Source organism: Trichosurus vulpecula, chromosome 1 (assembly GCF_011100635.1).
Source record: "Trichosurus vulpecula isolate mTriVul1 chromosome 1, mTriVul1.pri, whole genome shotgun sequence".
NCBI classification, from domain to species: Eukaryota; Metazoa; Chordata; class Mammalia; order Diprotodontia; family Phalangeridae; genus Trichosurus; species Trichosurus vulpecula.
The window spans coordinates 131,409,329-131,416,772 of record NC_050573.1 but is presented as its reverse complement, the minus strand read 5'-3'; the positions used below and the strand labels follow the sequence as shown (position 1 = coordinate 131,416,772).

Sequence of the window (7,444 nt, the reverse complement as noted above, 5' to 3'; positions counted from 1 at the left end):
AAATATATATATATATATATATATGTGTATATATATATATATATATATATATATATATATATATATATATATATATATAAATGTGTGTGTGTGTGTGTGTGTGTGTATCTTCTGAATTCAGAAAGAAATAAAATCCTAAGGGCATAAAAGGGGGGATAATGGTTAATGGAGAGAACTCTAAAGGGCAGAATGAGGGAATACATTAAAGGGGTTATAAAAGGATGTTTAGATTCATGGGAATGGGAGGATAAGGAAGGGATCCTTGGAGGGGGATAGGTTAAGTCATAGGAGTAAGTAGTGCGTTGAAATAAGATAGAGGAGTCAGGAGGGATAGGAAATAAGAGATATGCACAAATATAAAAACAAAGATTAGGAATAGAATTTGCTAGGGAAAGTGTATGTTTATATATGTATGCATATATGTTTGCATGTATATATATATGTATGTGTATCTTGATAGATAGATAGATATGTGTATATATATGCATATATATATATATATATATATATATATACACACATATCTATTTATCTATATATGTGTGTGTATATATATACCCACCCTTAACTGTAGCATTCTGGGTGCTGGGGTGGAGGAAAGGGAAAAAAAACAAAGGAAAAAGATGGACAGCAGAGAACAAAAGAAAACTTAAAAGTAAGCAAGGAAAATAATGGGCATCTCTCTATGCAATGTGCAGTATTTATTACATAGTCTTTCCTGAAATGGAAATTCATTGAGATATATATATATATATATACATACACACACACACACACACACACACACACACACATATATATATATATATATATTGAATCCTCTGTCAGGTTCTGCTGTGTAATGAGATGTGTTTTTTCTTCTTTTATTTTGTATTTAAGTTTACAATATATTTCTTTTGCTTATTGTGTTTTTAAGTCTAAAATTTAAAAAAAAAATTAAAAAAAAACAATCAAAAAAGTCAAATAAGAGCAATAGAAGAAAAACTGGAAAGAGAAACGAGAGGTATCCAACAGAGAATCAACAGCTTTGAAAAGGAAGGACAAAAAGGAAGAAGACAATTCCTTAAAAAATACAATTGGCCAAATGGGAAAAAAACCCACTGGGAAAAAACAAACAAAAAAGCAAACAACTCCTTAAAAAGGAGAATTGGCCAAATGGAAAAGGAGGTACAAAAGCCAACTAAAGAAAATAATTCCTTAAAAATTAGAATTGGGCAAATGGAAGCTAATAACACTGTGAGACATCAAGAAATTATAAAACAGAGCCAAAGGAATGCTAAAATAGAAGAAAATGTAAAATATCTCATTGGAAAACAACTGACCTGGAACATAAATCCAGGAGAGACAATTATTATACTACCCAAAAGCCATGATTAAAAAAAATAAAGAAGAACCTGGACATCATTTTTCAAGAAGTTATCAATGAAAACTGCCCTGATATCCTAGAACAAGTGGGTAAAATACTTATTAAAAGAATGCATACATCACCTCCTGAAATAGATCCCAAAATGAAAACTCAAAGGAATATTGTAGCCAAATTCCAGAATTATCAGGTCATGGAGACAATAGTGCATATAGCTGGAAAGAAACAATTTAAATATTGTGGAACCACAGTCAGAATTGTGCAGTACCTAGCAGCTTCTACGTTAACGGACTAGAGGGCTTGAAATATGATACTCAAGAAGGCAAAGAACCTTGAATTACATCCAAGAATCAACGACCTGACAAAGTTGAATATACTCTTTCAGGTGAAAAGGTAGACATTCAATGAAATAGGGAATTTTCAATCATTAATGATGAAAAGACAAGAGCTGAAGAAAAAAAACTTGATCTTCAAATACAAGATTCAAGAAAAGCATACAAAATAAACAGAAAAGAAAAAAAAAGTTATTCCATAAGGTTAAACTGTTTACATCCCCATACAGGAAGATGATGCTTGTAATTCTGGAAAACCGTATCTTTATCAGGGCAGTTAGAAAGGGTGTGTAGGGGGAGGAGCCAAGATGGCGGCTGGTAAGCAGGGAATAGCATGAGCTCCGTACCGAGTCCCTCCAAAAACTTATAAAAAATGGCTCTCAACCAATTCTAGAACGGCAGAACCCACAAAACAGCAGAGGGAAGCAGGCCTTCAGCCCAGGACAGCCTGGATGGTCTCTGGGTCAGGTCTATCCCACACGGAGCTGGGAGCTGAGAGCGGGGAGCTGGGAACAGAGTGGAGCAGAGCCCAGCTTGAGCGGCATGGACCAACAAGACCAGCAACCAGGCAGAGCATGCTGTAGCACCCTGAATCAGTGAGCTGCGGCAGTTATGAGACTTCTCAACCCACAAACACCAAAGACTGCTGAGAAGGTTAGTGGGAAAAGCTGTGGGAGTGGAAGGAGTTCAGGTTTCGGCTTCTAGCCCCAGGGGCAGCGGAGGTGGGGCAGCTACGGCTGTTGTTACTTCCCGATCCAGGCCCACAAGGTGGGAGGAATTAAGTGGCGGATCAGAGCAGGGGTGTACACCCTGCCGAAGATCTAAGCCCAGTTCGGGTTGGGGGTTCTTGGGAAAGGAGCAGTGCTGGTGTGGCAGAGCTGGCACCTCCCCCCCAAACGTGGAACATAGAACTCTCTAGTCTACAAGCAGTCATACCCCACTGAAAAACTCAAGGGTCAAGTTAGTTGGCTGGGAATATGGCCAGGCAGCGAAAACGCACTGAGATTCATTCTCAGACTTTGCATTCTTTCTTTGCTGACAAAAAAGACCAAAACACACAGACAGAAGAAATTAATAAAGTCAAAAGAGCCTACAACAGAAACCTCCAAGAAAAACATGAACTGGTCCCAGGCCATGGAAAAGCTCAAAAAGGATTTGGAAAAGCAAGTTAGAGAGGTAGATGAAAAATTGGGAAGAGAAATGAGAAGGATGCGAGAAAACCATGAAAAACAAGTCAATGACTTGTTAAAGGAGACCCAAAAAAATACTGAAAAATACACTGAAGAAAACAACACCTTAAAAAACAGACTAACTCAAATGGCAAAAGAGCTCCAAAAAGCCAATGAGGAAAAGAATGCCTTGAAAGGCAGAATTAGCCAAATGGAAAAGGAGGTCCAAAAGACCACTGAAGAAAATACTACTTTAAAAATTAGATTGGAGCAAGTGGAAGCTTTTGACTTTATGAGAAATCAAGATATTATAAAAGAGAACTAGAGTAATGAAAAAATGGAAGACAATGTGAAATATGTCCTTGGAAAAACCACTGACCTGGAAAATAGATCCAGGAGAGATAATTTAAAAATTATTGGACTACCTGAAAGCCATGATCAAAAAAAGAGCCTAGATATCATCTTTCAAGAATTCATCAAGGAGAACTGCCCTGATATTCTAGAGCCACAGGGCAAAATAGAAATTGAAAGAATCCATCGATCGCCTCCTCAAATAGATCCCAAAAAGAAATCTCCCAGGAATATTGTCGCCAAATTCCAGAGCTCCCAGCTCAAGCAGAAAATACTGCAAGCAGCCAGAAAGAAACAATTTGAGTACTGTGGAAACCCAATCAGAATAACCCAAGATCTGGCAGCCTCTACATTAAGAGTTTGAAGGGCTTGGAATACGATATTCCGGAGGTCAATGGAGCTAGGATTAAAACCTAGAATCCCCTACCCAGCAAAACTGAGTATCATGCTTGAAGGCAAAATATGGATTTTCAATAAAATGAAGGACTTTCAAGCTTTCTCAGTGAAAAGACCAGAACTGAATAGAAAATTTGACTTTCAAACACAAGAATCAAGAGAAGTATGAAAAGGTAATCAAGAGAAAGAACAAGAAAAAGAAATTGCAAAGAACTTACTAAAGGTGAACTGTTTTGGGGCAAGCGACCGAGGGGGAGAGAGAGACGGACGTTGAGAGAACGAGGAGGAGGAAGGAGAGAAAATGGCGTCCACGGACTATAGTACCTACAGTCAAGCTCCAGCCCAGCAGGGCTACAGTGCTTATGCAGCCCAGCCAGCTCAAGGATATGCACAGACCACCCAGGCATATGGGCAACAAAATTATGGAACCTATGGGCAACCTACTAATGTCAGCTATACACAGGCTCAGACAACTGCAACATACGGGCAGACCGCATATGCAACCTCTTACGGACAGCCTCCAACAGGTTATACTACACCAACTGCACCTCAAGCTTACAGTCAGCCTGTCCAAGAATATGGGACGGGAGCCTATGATACCACCACTGCTACAGTTACGACCACCCAGGCATCCTATGCAGCACAGTCTGCATATGGCACCAAGCCTGCTTATCCCACCTACGGGCAGCAACCAGCAACCGCCACACCTGCCAGACCCCAGGATGGTAGCAAGCCCGCTGAGACTAGCCAGCCTCAATCTAGTACAGCAGGCTACAGCCAGCCCAGCCTAGGATATGGACAAAGCAACTACAGTTACCCACAGGTGCCCGGCAGCTACCCCATGCAGCCAGTCACCGCACCGCCATCCTATCCTCCAACCAGCTATTCCTCTACCCAGCCGACTAGTTACGATCAGAGCAGTTACTCTCAGCAGAATACCTATGGGCAGCAGAGCAGCTATGGACAGCAGAGTAGCTATGGTCAACAGAGCAGCTATGGGCAGCAGCCCCCCACTAGTTATCCCCCCCAAACTGGATCCTACAGACAGGCTCCAAGTCAATATAGCCAGCAGAGCAGCAGCTACGGGCAGCAGAGTGCGTTCCGACAGGACCATCCAAGTAGCATGGGTGTATACGGGCAGGAGTCTGGAGGCTTTTCTGGACCTGGAGAAAACCAGAGCATGAGTGGCCCTGATAACCGGGGCAGGGGAAGAGGGGGATTTGATCGTGGAGGCATGAGCAGAGGTGGGCGGGGAGGAGGAGGAGGAGGACGCGGTGGAATGGGCGCTGGAGAGCGAGGTGGCTTCAATAAGCCTGGTGGACCTATGGAAGAAGGACCAGACCTTGACTTAGGGCCACCTGTAGATCCAGATGAAGACTCGGAAAACAGTGCAATTTATATACAGGGGCTGAATGAAAATGTGACTGTTGATGAGCTGGCAGACTTTTTCAAACAGTGTGGGGTTGTCAAGATGAACAAAAGGACTGGGCAACCGATGATAAACATTTACTTAGACAAGGAAACCGGAAAACCTAAAGGAGAAGCCACAGTATCCTATGATGACCCACCTACTGCAAAGGCTGCAGTAGAATGGTTTGATGGGAAAGACTTCCAAGGGAGCAAACTCAAGGTGTCTCTTGCTCAGAAGAAACCTCCAATGAACAGCATGCGAGGTGGCATGCCGCCCCGTGAAGGCAGAGGGATGCCCCCTCCTCTCCGAGGAGGTCCTGGAGGGCCAGGGGGGCCAGGAGGTCCCTTGTGTCGAATGGGAGGCAGAGGAGGAGACAGGGGAGGTTTTCCACCAAGAGGACCCAGGGGTTCCCGAGGAAACCCTTCAGGAGGAGGAAATGTCCAGCACAGAGCAGGAGATTGGCAGTGCCCTAATCCAGGCTGTGGAAACCAGAATTTTGCCTGGAGAACAGAGTGTAATCAGTGTAAGGCCCCTAAGCCAGAGGGATTTTTTTCCACCGCCCTTTCCACCTCCAGGTGGCGATCGTGGCAGAGGTGGCCCTGGTGGCATGAGGGGTGGCAGAGGTGGCCTCATGGACCGTGGAGGGCCTGGCGGCATGTTCAGAGGAGGCCGAGGTGGAGACAGAGGCGGCTTCCGGGGAGGCCGAGGAATGGATTGAGGAGGCTTTGGTGGCGGAAGAAGAGGAGGACCTGGAGGTCCTCCCGGGCCTCTCATGGAGCAGATGGGAGGCAGAAGAGGCGGGCGTGGAGGACCCGGAAAAATGGATAAAGGCGAGCACCGTCAGGAGCGCAGAGACCGGCCCTACTAGACGCAGAAACCCCGCAGAGCTGCATTTACTACCAGATTTATTTTTTAAACCAGAAAATGTTTTAAATTTATAATTCCATATTTATAATGTTGGCCACAACATTATGATTATTCCTTGTCTGTACTTTAGTATTTTTCACCATTTGTGGAGAAACATTAAAACAAGTTAAATGGAAAAAAAAAAAGGTGAACTGTTTTGTTGACATTCCTACATGGAAAGATGACGAGTATGAATCATGAGACCTCAGTATTAGGGTAGCTGAAGGGAATATGCATACATATAAGTTTATGTATATATATGGGTGAATGTGTATGTATGTTTATATCTATGTGTGTGTGTGTATATATATATATATATATATATATATATAGGGAGAGAGAGAGAGAGATAGAGAGAGAGAGAGAGAGAGAGAGAGAGAGAGAGAGAGAGAGAGAGAGAGAAAGAACACAGGGTGAGTTGAAGATGAAGGGAAGATATCTAAAAGAAATAAAATCAAATTAAGGGATGAGAGAGGAACATACTGAGAGAGGGAGATAAGGAGAGATAGAATGGGGTGGATTATCATGCATAAAGGAGGCAAGAGCAAGCAGTTCTGTGGGAGGGGCGGAGAGGACGGATGAGGGGGGAATGAGTGAACATTACTCTCATCAGATTTGGCCTAAGAAGGGAATACCATACATACCCAATGGGGAATCTTACCCCACAGGAAAGAAGAGGGAAGAAGATAAAAATAAATGGGGGGGATGATGGAGGGGAGGGCTGATGGAGGTGGAGGTAGTCAAAAACAAACACTTTTGAAAGGGGACAGGGTCAAGGGAGAAAATTCAATAAAGAGTGATGGGTTGGGAAGGAGCAAAATATAGTTAGTCTTTCACAACATGAGTATTGTGGAAGGGTTATACATAATGATACACATGTGGCCTATGTTGAATTGCTTGACTTCTTAGGGAGGGTGGGTGGGAAGGGAAGAGGGGAGAGAATTTGGAACTCAAAGTTTTAAAAACAGATGTTCAAAAACAAACAAAAATGTTTTTGCATGCAACTAGAAAATAAGATACACAGACAATGGGGTGTAGAAATTTATCTTGCCCTACAAGAAAGGAAGGGAAAAGGGGATGGGAGGGGAGTGGGGTGATAGAGGGGAGTACTGACTGGGGAACAGGGCAACCAGAATATACGCCATCTTGGAGTGGGGGGGAGGGTAGAAATGGGGAGAAAATTTGTAATTCAAACTCTTGTGAAAATCAATGCTGAAAACTAAATATGTTAAATAAATTTAAAAAAAATAAAAAAAGAAAGAAATGGTGCGTGTAGACAGATAGTATGGGTATAAGGTGATTTTGATGTGATTATATAAAAAATTAGGGATGAAAAAGAGATTATCCTGGGGAAGAGCAAAAGGGAGGCCAAATAGGGTAAATTACATTACATAAAGAGGTACAAAACACCTATTATAGTAGAGGAAGAGAAGGGAGGGGATGAGTATTGTTTGAAACTTATTCTCATTAGCTTACACTCAAAGAGGGAATAACAAACACATTAAGTTCGGTATAG

At 42.5% G+C, this 7,444-nt stretch overlaps 1 pseudogene; it reads left to right on the top strand.

Annotated features, from left to right (window-relative positions):
• Positions 1-3,854: 3,854 nt before the first annotated feature.
• LOC118833977 lies at positions 3,855-6,057 on the top strand (annotated as a pseudogene).
• The last annotated feature ends 1,387 nt before the right edge of the window (positions 6,058-7,444 follow it).